The following is a 19,505-nucleotide window of genomic DNA, read 5'->3' on the forward strand; positions in this document are numbered from 1 at the left end:
CGCCACAAAGATGGTATCAGAGCACACGCTGACTGTAGGACACGACCACTAAGTTAAAGCCATAGATCACCCTTATCTTCTCATTTTCTAACTCCTCTTCTTTTCTACTCTATTAGGATGACGCATGCGAAGATTAAGTACGCTCAACCGGATGAAGGCACACCTTTTGGATTTCACCTGAAGGAAGTCACCAAGTACCAGAACATTGGATTACCAAGCTTCACGGGAACCTTCAATGCCACTCTGCCTGAAGAGGAGCGCTGGAAGATTCAAGCTCACGTTCCGGGAAGAACATTCGCGCCAATCACGAAACCCATAGATAGTGTTTTCAATGCACCAACCTGGAGTCTAGGAAGGAGCATGGCAGCTCATATCACCATAGGACGCATTGGAGAAGTTTATCAAGAAGACCTCAAGGACAGTATCTACCAGATTTGCGGACGCCGTGATGAACAATGGGAGTTAGTCAGCACCAAGAAGGATAGATCCATTGCATCTTTCATCCAGGAGTTAAACCAGCACATTCGACGCCACAAGAACCAGATGTGCAATGATATGGTAGAGTTGAAGAATGCGAAGGCAAGGATCATCGAGCTAGAAGGAGAACTGAAGTCTACACGCAAGGACTACATGGACGAGATCGTAGCTCTAGCAAGGCACAATTGCGATCTTAAGCAGGAGATTGAAGAACTCAAGAGCATGTTAGCATCCCAAGAGGACGACGAGTACGTCTCATGTCCGGACAACTACATCATCCTCGACGACACCGATTCGGATCCAAGTGAACCCGACTTCGAAGACGAAGCTGGAGCAGATATCATGGAGTCTTCCACCGGTTCAAATTTCTAGATGACCACCAGATAGTAGTAGTATTCCCCCATGTAAACACAATATAGTCGAGCACTTTTGCGATAGTTTTAGACCGTTTGTAAGCCCTTGTTTGATTGATTGAAGTGATTTTGTGTGCATTTGCTCATGTGCATTGGGGTAGTGTTTTCTCTTTAGACCTCATTCTATTCTCAATTCTCGTCTTTTCTAAACCCTCAGATGCCTCCGAGACGTGACAATGGATTTCCACCGGAGCTCACTCAGTTGATCCAACAGCAGAATCAGTTGATGCAGATGTTAGTCCAGAACCAGCAGAACAACAACAACAACCCACCACCACCACCACCACCTGTTGACCACTTAGCCCGTTTCCTTAGGCTGAATCCGCCGGTGTTTTCCAGTAGCACCGAGCCGATAGTAGCAGACGACTGGCTCCGTAAGATAGGAAGGGATTTGACCACTGCAGGATGCACGGATGGTGAGAAAGTGAAGTTTGCCGCACACCAGCTTGACGGACCCGCGGCAGCATGGTGGGAGAATTTCACAGCCACTTACCCAGTTGACACTGTCACATGGGATCAGTTTCAGCAAGCTTTCCGCACTGCCCATGTTTCAGCAGGAGCTATGGCCATAAAGAAGTGTGAGTTTCGCAACTTACGCCAAGGAGGAAGGACTGTTGGCCAGTATGTGGAGGAGTTTAGTAAGCTAGCCCGTTATGCCCCAGATGACGTTGCTACGGATGCAGCTAAGCAGGAGAAGTTTCTGGAAGGACTAAATGATGAGCTAAGCATGCAGTTGATGGTAGCGAGTTTCAACAACTACCAGGAGTTGGTAGATAGTGCCATCATGATTGAAGGGAAGCAACAGCAGATTGAGAACCGTAAGAGGAAGTATGGACAGGGGAAGTATAACTCTGGAGCCCAGCAGAAGCCCCGTTTTACCCCTAAACCGGGATTTCAGTTTCAGCATACCCATGGAGGAGGTAGCTCGCACAACCATAATGGCCACAAGAATGGTAATGGGAATGGAGGAAGCAACGGCCAGAACCGGACCACCCCATCGACCCCAACCAAGAGAGACCTGAGTCAAGTCACCTGTTTCAAGTGTTCGAAGACCGGACATTATGCCAATGAATGTCCCGAAGGCCAGAATGGAAATGGCAATGGAAGCTCTGGGAAGAAGCCGAACCCTTTCAATAGGGGACAGGTGAACCACGTTAATGTGGAGGAGATTGAAGATCAGCCCGATGCAGTAATCGGTAAGTTTTTGGTTAAGTCATTTACTGCACTCGTTCTTTTTGATACTGGTGCATCGCATTCATACATATCAAGGGGATTTTTGGAGAAGTATAGCCTGCCCACTAGGATTCTTAAAACACCTATGCTAGTAAGCTCGCCAGGAGCAGAATACATGGCCAGACAAGGATGTTTCCAAGTACCATTGAGTATAGGAAGGCATGTATTCCCACCGGATTTAATTGTTCTGGAATCCCAAGGTCTGGATGTGATTCTTGGTATGGATTGGCTGTCGATGTATGGAGGAAACATCGATTGCGCCAGTAAGACAATTTTGCTTACCACACCAGAAGGAAGAAGGATCAAGTATGTATCCCGGCATGTGCCAAACAGGACACAAGTAAATTGCCTAACAGGAGTTGTGGAGGAGGAAGTACCAGTGGTAAAGGATTTTCCTGATGTATTTCCTGAGGAATTGCCAGGCATGCCACCAGATAGAGACATTGAGTTTTTGATTGAGTTATTGCCAGGTACAGGCCCAATATCGAAGCGACCGTACCGGATGCCAGCAAAGGATTTGGTGGAAATTAAGAATCAGATTAAGGAGTTATTGGATAAAGGTTACATTCGCCCAAGTTCTTCACCTTGGGGATCACCCGTACTTCTAGTGGAAAAGAAGGATGGATCATTAAGCATGGTTGTTGATTATCGGGGATTGAATGAAGTAACCATCAAGAACAAGTACCCACTGCCAATGATCAACGATCTGTTTGATCGATTGCAAGGAGCTAAAGTGTTTTCCAAGATCGATTTGCGATCAGGGTACCATCAGTTAAAGATTCGAGAGCAGGACATACCTAAAACAGCATTCACCACAAGATATGGACTGTATGAGTATACCGTTATGTCATTTGGATTGACTAACGCACCTGCCTATTTTATGAACCTGATGAACAAAGTTTTTATGGAGTTTTTGGATAAGTTCGTCGTAGTGTTCATCGATGACATTTTGGTTTATTCGAAGAATGAAGAGGAGCATAAGGGACATTTGCGTTTGGTTTTGGAGAAACTAAGAGAACATCAGTTATATGCCAAATTCAGCAAATGTGAGTTTTGGTTGAAGGAAGTTGGATTCCTCGGACACGTTATATCCGGAGAAGGTATAGCAGTTGACCCCACAAAGGTTGAGACCGTAACCGAATGGGAAGCACCAACAACAGTTGGAGAGATCCGGAGTTTTCTTGGACTCGCAGGATACTACCGGAGATTCATTGAGAACTTTTCAAAGATTGCAAAGCCTATGACTGAATTGTTGAAGAAGGATACTAAGTTCAAATGGACTCAGGAGTGTGAGGCTAGTTTCCAGGAGTTGAAGAAACGATTGGTTACCTCACCGGTATTGATTTTGCCAGATCAGACCAAGGATTATGAGGTGTATTGCGATGCTTCACGTCGAGGACTTGGAGCAGTGCTTATGCAGGAAGGAAGAGTTGTTTCGTATGCTTCACGACAACTGAAGCCTCATGAGTTGAACTATACCACGCATGATTTGGAGTTAGCAGCCGTAGTGCATGCATTGAAGACGTGGAGACATTTCCTCATTGGAAATCATTGTGAGGTGTACACGGATCATAAGAGTTTGAAGTACATTTTCACGCAGAAGGAGTTGAACCTCAGACAAAGGAGATGGTTGGAGCTCATCAAGGATTATGACATGAGATTGCATTACCATCCCGGAAAGGCTAATGTAGTAGCTGACGCATTGAGGCGTAAGAGCCATGTCAATACGATAATGACGGGAAGTATACCCAAGGAGTTAGCAGAAAACCTTCGTGAACTAAGTTTAGAGATAGTTCCGAAAGGCTATGTAGCAGCATTGGAGATTCAGTCAACATTGATGGATAAGATCAGAGAAGCTCAGAAATCTGACAAAGAGATTGCTACTATAAAGGAGAAACTTAGCAAAGGAAAAGCTAAGGGATTTCGTGAGGATGAGCACGATACCCTATGGTTTGAAGACCGTGTTTATGTGCCCAATGACCCGGAGATCAGGAAGTTGATTTTACAAGAGGCACATGATTCGCCATATTCGATTCACCCAGGGAATACCAAGATGTATTTGGATTTGAAGGAAACATTTTGGTGGACCGGAATGAAGAAGGATATTGCAGCGTATGTAGCAGTTTGGGACGTATGTCAGAGAGTAAAGGCAGAGCATCAAAAGCCAGCAGGATTGTTACAACCATTGCCGATACCCGAATGGAAGTGGGATAAGATAGGCATGGATTTTATCACAGGGCTACCCAGGAAAAAGGCCGGATATGACTCGATATGGGTAGTAGTTGATCGTTTGACGAAGGTAGCACATTTCATTCCAGTTAAGACCACTTACACCAGTGCTAAGTTGGCAAAGATATACATGACTAGAATCATTTGTTTGCATGGAGTTTCGAGGAGTATCGTATCAGATAACAGTTTCGTTCCATGACAACAGTAACGAAGTTGGAGACCGTCAGTTCTTTGGACCAGATTTGATTAAGGAGTCTGAACGGAAAGTTAAGTTGATTCGCGATAGGCTCAAGGTAGCCCAGTCCAGGCAGAAGAGCTACGCAGATTCAAAACGCAAGGAGATAGTTTACGAAACCGGAGACAGAGTTTATCTCCGAGTATCCCCACTTCGAGGAGTTAAGAGCTTTGGAGTTAAGGGAAAGTTAGCACCGCGTTTCGTTGGACCATTTAAGATCTTGAAACGTATGGGAGAAGTCGCTTATAAGTTGGAATTACCAGAAGGACTGTCAGGAGTTCATGATGTATTCCATGTTTCTCAGCTGAAGAGATGTCACGCCGAGATGGCGGAGGTACCGCTAAGAGATACAGTGCCATTAGAAGCGATTCAGTTGGAGGACGACTTAACATATGAGGAGAAGCCAGTCAAGATTCTCGAGTTTGCTAGTAGAGTTAATCGCAACAAGGTTATCAAGTTTTGCAAAGTTCAGTGGAACCACCACTCAGAGGATGAAGCCACCTGGGAAGGAGAAGAAGATTTGCTCAAGGACCACCCTCACCTATTTTCTAGCCAACCCGAATCTCGCGGGCGAGATTCATCTTAAGGGGGGTAGGTTTGTAACATCCCATATTTTTTCAATTTGGAATGTTATACACTAGATAATATGCATATCATATTTTCTTGCATTTTGGTTGATCCTAGAAACTTCACGCAACTCAAGGACCCCCGGAGAGAGTTGGAGATTTCGTTATTTTCATATTTGAGAGTTTTCTCGAATTTTGAAAATAGGATCATTTGATTTATTTATTTTATCTTCAATAATTTTTCCGGTGTCAAAATATATGAGAGAGGGAATAATATGACTTTCCCAAATTTAGGAAAAAAATGAAGATATAATAAATAGATCAATTTTTGTTTTCCGGTGTTTATTTGTAGTTTATTTGGATAGGGAAAAATGCGCGTTTTCGAAAATTGCATTTTAGGTCTGGAGAAAAGTTCATTTTGTTCGGCTCATTTTTAGGAGTCGGGAAAAATTTACTTTAGATTTTTCGGAGTTCGTTTAGATCTCTTTTTGTTTTTTTTTCTGCGCGAGAACTAGTTAAAAAAATCAAAGTCCAGCGCCTTGGGCCAAAGGCCCAGCCGGCCAAGGCTACGGCCAAGGCTACGGCCAAGACCACCGCCCCCAGGGAGCCGCGCGCGCCTAGCGCTGGCGCAGGAGGCCGCCGCCTCGCCTCTTGCTCTAAACCGAATACTAGTAGGACTTTTGTCCTACTTCCGTATATTCCTTTTCAATTTCTAGATCTTTTCCTTTCCTTTTTTCTATTCCTATTCCTAGTCTAATTCTTGTCCCCTACCCCAAGTAAACCTCCTCCTCTCCCCAATATAAATACCCAAGCACCCCCCCTCTAAATCATCAAACCCAAAGCCTAGAGCTCCACCACACCCCGCGCCGCGCCGCCACCCCACACCCGCGCCGCCGCCGCACCTTGCCCATGCCGCCGCCCCACGCCCACGCCGCCGGAGCCCCTCGCCGGAGACCTCGCCGGAGGTTGCCCCGCGTCTCTTTTTCTCGGATCGTTTTCTTCTAATCGTTCCGATTCTTTTCTTCTCTAAACCGTTCCGGTTTTCTAGATCGGTTTTTCGTTCGGTTTTCTTCTCCAAAACCCTAGATCGGATTCGTTTTCTTCTCCGATTTAGTTGCCTTTGGACCGTTCGCCGGACTGTTCGTCCTAACGAACGTGATCACCGGATTCTTCTAGGTTAACGACGTCCGTTCATTTAACCGTTCTTCTTTTTCTTTTCGTCGGATTTATTCCGCGATCGCGATCTCAGATCCGATCTTCTTTCTAGTCTTTCTTTCCGCTCGTTTATCGGAATCAGGTGATTCAAGCGCCTGGAGTTTCGTCTCGAAACCGCCGTTCCGTCTAATCAACTTGAACAAGCTTTTGCTACAGTAAAATTTTGACCTAGATTCAACTTGCTAGAGCCGAGTTGTTTTCTTCTGCCGCTTGTTTTTCCGTCGTTTGTTCGGTTCGTTTTTTCTTTGCAACCGGAGTTCTTAAGTTGAACTATTTGGTTCGATCTCTTGTTCGAGTTTTACCTGTGCATTAGATGAGTACTTATTGTATGCTTGTTGTTTGTCTGCGATAGATTACCCGGATTGCGCCGCTTGTTGCTTCGAAACCCTAGGACTCGCGGATCATCAGCAAGGCAAGTAACACTTTGATCATACCTTTTCTACAACCCATGTTTTATTGCATTAGATCAATCCTCACACATTGCATGACTAGGATCTAATTAAATTGTGGGATGGGAAGTAGATGAGGTAGTACCTATTACCAGTATTATTATGAAACCTTTGGGAGTTACTCTACGTTTGCTTATTATGCCATGCTATGCTAGTAGACGTGGATTGGGTGAGTGATATCCATGACAGATGTGAGATTGATAATTTTAATTGTTTATCTAAGGTGGCAACTTAAACACACATCTGGGTGGATTGAGGCACCTGATGTCTATCAGGACTTGCCTGTTTTTTTTGGACCGCCACCCAGGCTCAAAGGGATCATAAGATCTTTCATGCTAGAAACTTCCGTGTGCAGCCACATGCTACTATGGGCTCTGGCATAGTTGACTAAGTTGTGCGAACTCTTACGGGGTGGACTAGCAGATGTAGGGGATGTAGGTGTACCGGTCTACCCCACATGTAAGGTGCTAGTGCTTCTGAAAGACTATGTCTCGGTCATCCGTTTCTCAAACACCATGTAGTGCGAGAAAACAAATGGAGGCGATCGAGTCATGTGGGGAAAAGTGCGCAAACCTCTGCAGAGTGTACAAACTAATCATGATTAGCCGTGTCCCCGGTTATGGACAACTTGAGTATCTAGTACTTGAATATCATGTGAATCTCAACATGTTACTTCTAATTAATGTTGTTGGGTTTTAATTGTACTTTTAATTGGGATTGAGAATGTTGTCAACCATTCTCAATGTTTAACAACCACCATGATAGTTAAATAAATTTATTCCTTTGCAGTAGGGAAAAACTGGCTTTACGCAAAACTGTAACCATAGAGCTTTCCACCAGCCATATATGCATATAGTATAGCTGTTTCATTCCATTACTCTCTATGTGTTACTTTGCCAGCATATTCCATGTGCTGACCCATTTTCGGGCTGCAACGTTAATGTTGCAGACTTTTCAGACGATGATTGAGGTGTTTAGGTCGTGGCCCTATACTCAGTGATGCTGCTGGAGTTGATGGACCCATTTATCTTCCGAGTCTTCCGCTGTTATCGATATTAGATGGCCTTCAGCCATATTTATTGTAATAAGTTCTTTTTGAGCCATCGATGTAATAAGTGTGTGATTGCAACTCTGCTATAAAACCTCGATGTACTGTGTGGTGTCAGCATTACTGATCCAGGGATGACACCGTAGCACAGTAGACGTGATCCATTCGGGTCAGGTCGCTACACATAGATGGATCGCTGGAGCTTGCATATTTTGTTAGCACCTTTAGGATTGACAAAACTTTCTTGTTGCATCATATACAACTCTTCTTTAATAAATCCATTAAGGAATGTAGTTTTGTTTATCCATTTGCCAGATTTCATAAAATGTGGCAATTGCTAACATGATTCAGACAGACTTAAGCATAGATACGAGTGAGAAACTCTCATCGTAGTCAACACCTTGAACTTGTCGAAAAACCTTTTGCGACAATTCTATCTTTGTAGATAGTAACACCACTATCAGCGTCCGTCTTCCTCTTGGAGATCCATTTAATCTCAATGGCTCGCCGATCAATGGGCTAGTCAATCAAAGTCCATACTTTGTTCTCATACATGGATCTCATCTCAGATTTCATGGCCTCAAGCCATTTCGCGGAATCTGGGCTCATCATCGCTTCCTCATAGTTTGTAGGTTCGTCATGGTCAAGTAACATGACCTCCAGAACAGGATTATCGTACCACTCTGGTGCGGATCTCACTCTCGTTTACCTACGAGGTTTCGGTAGTAACTTGATCTGAAGTTACATGATCTTCATCATTAGCTTCCTCACTAATTGGTGTAGTAGTCACAGGAACAGATTTCTATGATGAACTACTTTCCAATAAGGGAGCAGCTACAGTCACCTCATCAAGTTCTACTTTCCTCCCACTCACTTCTTTCGAGAGAAACTCCTTCGCTAGAAAGACTCCGAATTTAGCAACAAAAGTCTTGCCTTCAGATCTGTGATAGAAGGTGTACCCAAAAGTCTCCTTTGGGTATCCTATGAAGACACATTTCTCCGATTTGGGTTTGAGCTTATCAGGATGAAACTTTTTCATATAAGCATCGCAGCCCCAAACTTTAAGAAACGACATCTTAGGTTTCTTGCCAAACCATAGTCCATACAGTGTCGTCTCAACGGATTTAGATGGTGCCCTATTTAACGTGAATGCAGCTGTCTCTAATGCATAACCCCAAATCGATAGTGGTAGATCGGTAAGAGACATCATAGATCGCACCATATCTAATAAAGTACGGTTATGATGTTCGGACACACCATTACACTGTGGTGTTCCAGGTGGCGTGAGTAGTGAAACTATTTCACATTGTTTTAACTGAAGGCCAAACTCGTAACTCAAATATTTTACTTCTGCGATCATATCGTAGAAACTTTTATTTTTGTTACAATGATTCTCCACTTCACTCTGAAATTCTTTGAACTTTTCAAATGTGTCAGACTTGTGTTTCATCAAGTAGATATACTCATATCTGCTCAAACCATCTATGAAGATCAGAAAATAATGATACCTGCCGTGAGCCTCAATATTCATTGGACCACATACATTAGTATGTATGATTTCCAACAAATCTTTTGCTCGCTCCATTGTTCAGGAGAACGGAGTCTTAGTCATCTTGCCCATGAGGCATGGTTCGCAAGCATCAATTGATTCATAATCAAGTGATTCCAAAAGTCCATCAGCATGGAGTTTCTTCATGCGCTTTACACCAATATGACCTAAATGGGAGTGCCACAAACAAGTTGCACTATCATTATTAACTTTGCATCTTTTGGCTTCATTACGATCGAGATCCAACAAACCATTTTCGTTGGTGTGTATGACCATAGAAGGTTTTATTCATGTAAACAGAACAACAATTGTTCTCTAACTTAAATGAATAACCGTATTGCAATAAACATGATCGAATCATATTCATGTTCAACGCAAACACCAAATAACACTTATTTAGGTTCAACACTAATCCTGAAAGTATAGGGAGTGTGCGATGATTATCATATCAATCTTGGAACCACTTCCAACACACATCGTCACTTCACCCTTAACTAGTCTCTGTTCATTCTGCAACTCCCGTTTCGAGTTACTACTCTTAGCAATTGAACTAGTATGAAATACCGAGGGGTTGCTACGAACACTAGTAAAATACACATCAATAATCTGTATATCAAATATACTTTTGTTCACTTTGCCATCCTTCTTATCCTCCAAATACTTGGGGTAGTTCCGCTTCTAGTGACCAGTCCCTTTGCAGTAGAAGCACTTAGTCTCAGGCTTAGTTTCAGACTTGGGTTTCTTCACTTGAGCAGCAACTTGTTTGCCGTTCTTCTTGAAGTTCCGCTTGTCCCTTTGCCCTTTCTCTTGAAACTAGTGGTCTTGTCAATCATCAACACTTGATGTTTTTCTTGATTTCTACCTTCACCGATTTTTGCATCGCGAAGAGCTTGGGAATTGTTTTCATCATCCCTTGCATATTATAGTTCATCACTAAGTTCTACTAACTTGGTGATGGTGACTAGATAATTCTGTCAATCACTATTTTTATCTGGAAGATTAAATCCCACTTGATTCAAGCGATTGTAGTACCCAGACAATCTGAGCACATGCTCACTGCTTGAGCTATTCTCCTCCATCTTTTAGCAACAGAACTTGTTGGAGACTTCATATCTCTCAACTCGGGTATTTGCTTGAAATATTAACTTCAACTCCTGGAACATCCATATGATCCATGACATTCAAAACGTCTTTGAAGTCCCGATTCTAAGCTGTTAAGCATGGTGCACTAAACTATCAAGTAGTCATCATATTGAGCTAGCCAAACGTTCATGACGTCTGCATCTGCTCCTGCAATAGGTGTGTCACCTAGCCGTGCATTAAGGACATAATTCTTCTGTGCAACAATGAGGATAAACCTCAGATCACGGATCCAATCCGCATCATTGCTACTAACATCTTTCAACTTAGTTTTCTCTAGGAACATATCAAAAATAAAACAGGGGAGCTAAATGCTAGCTATTGATCTACAACATAGATATGCTAATACTACCAGGACGAAGTTCATGATAAATTAAAGTTCAATTAATCATATTACTTAAGAACTCCCACTTAGATAGACATCCCTCTAATCATCTAAGTGATCACGTGATCCAAATCCACTAAACCATAACCGATCATCACATGAAATGAAATAGCTTTCAATGGTGAACATCATTATGTTGATCATATCTACTATATGATTCACGCTCGACCTTTCGGTCTCAGTGTTCCGAGGCCATATCTGCATATGCTAGGCTCGTCAAGTTTAACCTGAGTATTCTGCGTGTGCAAAACTGGCTTGCACCCGTTGTAGATGGACGTAGAGCTTATCACACCCGATCATCACGTGGTGTCCGGGCACGACGAACTTTGGCAACGGTGCATACTCAGGGAGAACACTTTTATCTTGAAATTTAGTGAGAGATCATCTTATAATGCTACCATCAAACAAAGCAAGATAAGATGCATAAAAGATAAACATCACATGCAATCAATATAAGTGATATGATATGGCCATCATCATCTTGTGCTTGTGATCTCCATCTCCGAAGCACCGTCATGATCACCATCATCACCGGCGCGACACCTTGATCACCATCGTAGAATCGTTGTCATCTCGCAAATCTTATGCTTCCACAACTATCGCTACCGCTTAGTGATAAAGTAAAGCATTACAACGCAATTGCATTGCATACAACAAAGCGACAACCATATGGCTCCTGCCAGTTGCCGATAACTCGGTTACAAAACATGATCATCTCATACAATAAAATTTAGCATCATGTCTTGACCATATCACATCACAACATGCCCTGCAAAAACAAGTTAGACTTCCTCTACTTTGTTGTTGCAAGTTTTACGTGGCTGCTACGGGCTGAGCAAGAACCGTTCTTACCTACGCATCAAAACCACAATGATAGTTTGTCAAGTTGGTGCTGTTTTAACCTTCGCAAGGACCGGGCGTAGCCACACTCGGTTCAACTAAAGTTGGAGAAACTGACACTCGCCAGCCACCTGTGTGCAAAGCACGTCGGTAGAACCAGTCTCGCGTAAGCGTACGCGTAATGTCGGTCCGGGCCGCTTCATCCAACAATACCGCCGAACCAAAGTGTGACATGCTGGTAAGCTGTATGACTTATATCGCCCACAACTCACTTGTGTACTACTCGTGCACAACATCAACGCATAAAACCTATGCTCGGATGCCACTGTTGGGGAACGTAGTAATTTCAAAAAAATTCCTACGCACATGCAAGATCATGGTGATGCATAGCAATGAGAGGGGAGAGTGTTGTCTACGTACCCTCGTAGACCGTAAGCGGAAGCATTATATCAACGCGGTTGATGTAGTCGTACGTCTTTACGATCTGACCGATCCAAGCACCGAAAGCACGGCACCTCCGAGTTCTGCACACGTTCGGCTCGGTGACGTCCTGCCTTCTCGATCCAGCAAGAGGGGCGAAGTAGTAGATGAGTTCCGGCAGCACGACGGCGTGGTGACGGTGTTGGTGAAGAACAATCTTCACAGGGCTTCGCCTAAGCACTACGAAAACTATGATGGAGGATAAACTAGAGGAGACGGGGTTGCCGGCACACGGCTTGGTGTTTCTTGATGTGTCTTTGGTGCTAGCCCTACCCATCTATTTATATGTTGAGCCCTGGGGTCGAAAGTTGGTTTCACCCGAAAGGCAAGAGTCCTTCTCGGACTCTAGGGCTAGATGCCAGGGTTCTCGGCGTCTACCCCCTAGACGCAAGGGTTCCTGGCGTTTAGCCTCTGGTCTCCGCAAAACTTCCTTTTGCACTTTCCAAAAGCCTCGTGGGCTTTCCCCTTTGGCCCAGATAAAGTGTTCTTGTGCCCAAACATTTCGGGAAACATCAGGAACCCCTTCCGGTGAATTCTGGAAGCCTTCCGGAGATCAACACTACTATCCACATATCAATCTTTACTTCCGGACCATTCCGGAGTTCCTCGTCATATCTGTGATCTCATCGAAAACTCCAAACAACATTCGGTCACCAACATACATAACTCATAGTACTATATCGTCAACAAACGTTAAGCGTGCGGACCCTACGGGTTCGAGAACTATGTAGACATGACCGAGACACCTCTCTTGTCAATAACCAATAGCGGGACCTGGATGCCCATATTGGCTCCTACATATTCTACGAAGATCTTTATCGGTCAGACCGCATAACAACATACGTTGTTCCCTTTGTCATCGGTATGTTACTTGCTCGAGATTCGATCGTCGGTATTTCAATACCTAGTTCAATCTCGTTACCGGCAAGTCTCTTTACTCGTTCCGTAATACATCATCCCGCAACTAACTCATTAGTTGCAATCCTTGCAAGGCTTATAGTGATGTGCATTACCGAGTGGGCCCAGAGATACCTCTCCGACAATCGGAGTGACAAATCCTAATCTCGAAATACGCCAACCCAACAAGTACCTTTGGAGACACCTGTAGAGCACCTTTATAATCACCAAGTTATGTTGTGACATTTGGTGGCACACAAAGTGTTCCTCCGGTAAACGGGAGTTGCATAATCTCATAGTCATAGGAACATGTATCAGTCATGAAGAAAGCAATAGCAACAAACTAAACGATCAAGTGCTATGCTAACGGAATGGGTCAAGTCAATCACATCATTCTCCTAATGATGTGATCCCGTTAATCAAATGACAACTCATGTCTATGGTTAGGAAACTTAACCATCTTTGATCAACGAGCTAGTCAAGTAGAGGCATACTAGTGACACTCTGTTTGTCTATGTATTCACACATGTATTATGTTTCTAGTTAATACAATTCTAGCATGAATAATAAACATTTATGATGAAATAAGGAAATAAATAATAACTTTATTATTGCCTCTAGGGCATATTTCCTTCAGATACATCTCCAATGTATCTATAATTTTTGATTGTTCCATGCTATTTTATTATCTGTTTTGGATGTTTAATGGGCTTTAATATGCACTTTTATATTATTTTTGGGACTAACCTATTAACCGGAGGCCCAGTGCCAGTTTCTATTTTTTTGCCTATTTATTGTTTCACAGAAAAGGAATATCAGACGGAACAAAACCTTCATGAGGATCTTTCTTGGAACAAACACAAACCAGGAGACTTGGAGGTGAAGTTTGGAACTCCGTGAAGCTTCCAAGAGGCACGAGGGCGTGCCCAGTGGGTAGGCATGCCCCCACCCTGATGGGCCCCACGGACCTCCACTAACGTACTTCTTTCGCCTATATATACGCTTATACCCTAAAAACATCAGGGGGAGCGACAAAACCACTTTTCCACCGCCGCAACCTTCTGTACCCATGAGATCCCATCTAGGGCCTTTTCTGGCGATCCACTGGAGGGGGATTCGATCACGGAGGGCTTGTACATCAACACCATAGCCTCTCTGATGATGTGTGAGTAGTTTACCATAGACCTTCAGGTCCATAGTTATTAGCTAGATGGCTTCTTCTCTCTCTTTGGTTCTCAATACAAAGTTCTCCTTAATGTTCTTGGAGAACTATTCGATGTAATACTTTTTGCGGTGTGTTTGCCAAGATCAAATGAATTGTGGACTTATGATCAAGTTTATCTATGAACTATATTTGGGTCTCCTCTGAATTCTTATGTGCATGATTTTATATCTTTGCAAGTCTCTTTGAATTATCGGTTTAGTTTCGCCTACTAGATTGATCTTTCTTGCAATAGGATAAGTGCTTAGCTTTGGGTTCAATTTTGAAGTGTCCTTTCCCAGTGACAGCAGGGGAAGCAAGGCACGTATTGTATTGTATTATTGCCATCGAGGATAAAAATATGGGGTTTATATCATATTGCTTGAGTTTATCCCACTACATCATGTCATCTTGCCTAAAGCATTACTCTGTTCTTATGAACTTAATACTCTAGATGCATGCAGGATAGCGGTCGATGTGTGGAGTAATAGTAGTAGATGCAGAATCGTTTCGGTCTACTTAACACGAACGTGATGCATTATTTCATAATCATTGACTAGATATTCTCATAACTATGCGGTCTTCTATCAATTGCTCTGCAGTAATTTGTTCACCCACCGTAATAGTTGCTATCATGAGAGAAGCCACTAGTGAAACCTATGGCCCCCGGGTCTCTTTCTTACTATATTGCATCTCTTTTATTTACATCACATCTTGCTTACTGTTTTGCTATGTATACAACAAAAATACCAAAAATATTTACCTTACTATCTTTATCATATCTCACTTTCGCAAGTGACCGAGAAGGGATTGACAACCCCTTTATCGCGTTGGTTGCGAGGTTCTTGATTGTTTGTGCAGGTACTAGGTGACTTGCGTGTGATCTCCTACTGGATTGATACCTTGGTTCTCAAAAACTGAGGGAGTCCTGGACTAAGGGGTCCTCGGGCGTCCGGCCCATTATCCTTTGGGCCGGACTGATAGGCTGTGAAGACATGAAGGCCGAAGACTGCACCGTGTCCGGATTGGACTCAACTTGGCGTGGAAGGCAAGCTTGGCGATCAAAGATTCCTTCTTATGTAATTGGCTCCATGTAAACCCTAGATCCCCTCAATGTCTATATAAACCGAAGGGGATAGTCCGGAAAGGACAACACATATAGTCATTACCATAGGCTAGACTTCTAGGGTTTAGTCATTACGATCTCGTGGTAGATCAACTCTTGTAATACTCATATTCATCAAGATTAATCAAGCAGGAAGTAGGGTATTACCTCCATAGAGAGGGCCCGAACCTGGGTAAACATCGCGTTCCCTATCTCCTGTTACCATCGATCCTAGACGCATAGTTCGGGACCCCCTACCCGAGATCCGCCGGTTTTGACACCGAAATTGGTGCTTTCATTGAGAGTTCCACTGTGTCGTCGACAAAAGGTTCGATGGCCCCCTCGATCGTCAATAATGATGCTATCTGAGGAGGAACCTTCCTCCCCAGACAGATCCTCGTATTCGGCGGCTTCATACTACGGGCCAACTCGCTTGGCCATCTGGAGCAGATCAACAGCTATGCCCCCGACCAGCAGGTCGGATTCGGAAGCTTGAACTACGCCACGGATATCAGTGGAGATTTGATCTTCGAAGGACTTGAGCCCGTGGCAATTGCTCCCCCTCACCCCGATGAACATGACTTAAATTTGTCATCGGATCACACCCAGGAGATGGTTCCTGCGGCTACAATGACCTTAGAGCCAAAGCAGACCGAGCCATCCGAGGCCTCAGAGTCCGGGCGTTGGAGCCGCACGTGGACTCGACGCCCTATGATATTCGCTTTAACGGAACTTCAGACTCGTCTCCGGCTACAAGTTCCGGACTGTGTACACCCACAGACACCGAGCTAGATCGGTTATCGATCGTCGAGTTCAGCGCCGCTGACGTGTTCCAACACTCGCCTTGGGGTAACGTGCTAAAATCTTTAAAGAATTTGCCCTTGGAAAAGGACTCATAGCCAAACTATGTCCAGTTCAAGCTAGAGACAGATGATGAGATATTTCGCTTCCCACCCGCCACCCACTTCATAGCCACCGTCAATGACTTAACCGACGTGCTTGACTATGGCTCTAAAGACATCGACGGTATGGACGACAATGCCGACAAGGAGAAAGGCCAAGACCCGCCATTCACTGGACGCTGGACGGCCACCTCTTCATACGACGTGTACATGGTTGATACACCTGAAGGATCTGGCGACGACGAAGAAGAGCCGGATACGAACAAAACCGCCGAGACACAGTCCAAGCTCCAGTGGCCCAAAGGCTGCCCAAAGGACGGCAACACTGGCACCGGAGAAAATAGTACTCTAGGTGACGCCGAAAACAGTGAAGACCCCGTTGGGTCTACATCCGGACAGGAACACGACAACAGGCAAGACAACACTGACGAACAGGCCATAGAAGATGACCCGGAGGATGATAGTTACCATCCGCCCTCCGAGGAGGAGACAAGCCTCGGCAACGAAGACTTCATCGTGCCTGAGGATCCTCTTGAGCAGGAGTGCTTTAAGCTTCAGCTCATAGCCACTGCAAGGAGCCTAAAAAAGAAACAACAGCAACTTCAAGCTGAACAAGTCCTGCTCGTCGACAAATGGACTGACGTCCTGACAGCCGAGGAATATGGCCTCAACCGCCCAGCCAAGAGCTACCCGAAACGCAGACTACTACCTCAATTCGATGAGGGAGCGCCGGAGCATACATATCCCTCGCGCAATGCGGATCGACCACCACGTGGTCGGGACAGGGCAGCGGAACAACCACCCCGCGGTCAAGATAAAGTGGCAACTTAGGCCGAACAGCAGACCGCCCCACCACCCCGTCAAAATAGGGACGGAAGAGTCCAGAGTCATATGTACGACCTCCGACAGACCCTTTATAGTAGAGCAGGACACACAAGATTGATCTACGGATCACGAGGACGTGCCTCGAGGCGTGACGACGGCTACGTATTCGGACGTGACAAACCTAACCACGCTCGACCCGCATGCCGCAGACGAACTCCTTCATAGCTCCGCCACGATGCGGCCCAATATAGAGCTGCCGCACACCCGCTTTGCTTCACAGATGAAGTACTAGATCATGAATTCCCCGGGGGGTTCAAGCCCGTCAATATCGAATCATACGACGACACAACCGATCCTGTAGTATGGATCGAGGATTTCATTCTCCACATCCACATGGCCCGAGGAGACAACCTCCACGCCATCAAATACCTCCCATTAAAACTCAAAGGACCAGCTCAGCACTGGTTAAATAGCCTGCCTGAGAACTCAATCGGCAGCTGGGAGAACATGGAAGAGGCTTTCCTCAAAAACTTCCAAGTAACTTATGTCCGGCCACCAGATGCCGATGACCTAAGCCACATAGTTCAACAACTCGTAGAATCGGCCAAAAAATTCTGGACTAGGTTCCTAACCAAAAAGAAACAGATTGTCGACTGTCCGGACACCGAGGCCCTAGCAGCCTTCAAACACAGTATCCGGGACAAATGGCTAGCAAGCCATCTCGGGCAAGAAAAGCCGAAGTCAATGGCAGCCCTTACGGCACTCATGACCCGCTTTTGCGCAGGCGAGGACAGCTCGCTGGCTCGTAGCAAAAACACATCCAGCGAGGCAGGCCCTACAGAGGTCAAGAACAGCACCAGCAAGCTCTGACGCAATAGACACAAACTCAGAAGCAATGGCGACAACACCAAAGACACCATAGTCAACGCCAGATTCAGTGGCCCCAAGTCCGGCCAATGGAAGAAACCCTACAAAAGAAACAACGAAGGACCTTCCAGCCTGGACCGCATACTCGACCGCCCATGCCAAATTCACGTCACCCTAGATAAACAAGCCAATCATACCAACAGGGATTGTTGGGTCTTCAAGCAGGCTGGCAAGTTAAATACCAAAAACAAAGAAAAGGGATCACAAAGCAAGGACGAGGATGAAGAGCCCCGGCAGCCGAACACCGTGGGACAGAAGAAATCCCCCCAACCCCAAGTAAAAATGGTGAACATGATATACGCCACGCACATCCCCAGAAAGGAGCGCAAACGAGCACTCAGGGACGTCTATGCGGTAGAGCCAGTCGCCCAAAAGTTTAATCCGTGGTCATCATTTCCGATCACCTTCGATCGACAAGATCATCCGACTAGTATCCGCCACGGCGGTTCGGCCGCACAAGTACTAGACCCAATCATTGACGGATTCCACCTAACACGAGTCCTGATGGATGGTGGAAGCAGCCTCAACCTGCTATATCAGGATACAGTATGAAAGATGAGCATTAATCCCTCGTGAATCAAACCAACAAAGACTACCTTTAAAGGAGTCATACCAGGTGTAGAGGCCCGCTGCATGTGCTCAATCACGCTGGAGGTGGTCTTCGGTTCTCCGAACAACTTCCAAAGTGAAGAGTTAATCTTCGATATCGTCCCCTTCCACAGCGGCTACCACACACTGCTCGGACGAACCGCGTTTGCTAGATTCAACGCAGTGCCACACTATGCTTATCTCAAGCTCAAGATGCCCGGTCCACGCGACGTCATAACAGTCAACGGCAATACGGAACGCTCCCTCCGACCAGAGGAGTAGACCGCCACCCTAGCAGCTGAAGCACAGAGCGGCCTTCTCAAGCAGCATTACAACCCAGCTGCCGAGACCCTGGACAGAATCAAGCAGGTCCGGACTACACTGCAACAGGACAGCGCAGCTCGTCAAGAGGTCGACTAGTAATTCGGCCTCCGTCCTAGCCCCAATAAGGTAGTGGCATTCGTACCACACGTACACAATTACACACTCAAAATTCCATGGACATCGACGGAGGCACGAGATAACCCAGGGTCTACAATCCGGCCAAAACGATCCCGGACACACATACTTTTACTTCTTTTTCTTGTTTCAGATACCCTTTTCCGCGGGCCTGATGTCAAGTCCTTTAGAAGGACTGAAATACAACGGAGGCAAGCAACATAGGTGTGTAGGGTAACCTTTATACATTCTTCTTGACGGTATTCATACTTATCTCTTAGGACCCGCACGCTGCGCCCTATTGATGCCGACATGTTAAATGGCCGGATACTTCTAGCACCATCTGTACAAGATACGCCTTGA

The sequence above is a fragment of the Triticum urartu genome, chromosome 2A (assembly GCF_056163025.1).
Source record: "Triticum urartu cultivar PI428250 chromosome 2A, HENAU_Tu73, whole genome shotgun sequence".
Taxonomy (NCBI): Eukaryota; Viridiplantae; Streptophyta; class Magnoliopsida; order Poales; family Poaceae; genus Triticum; species Triticum urartu.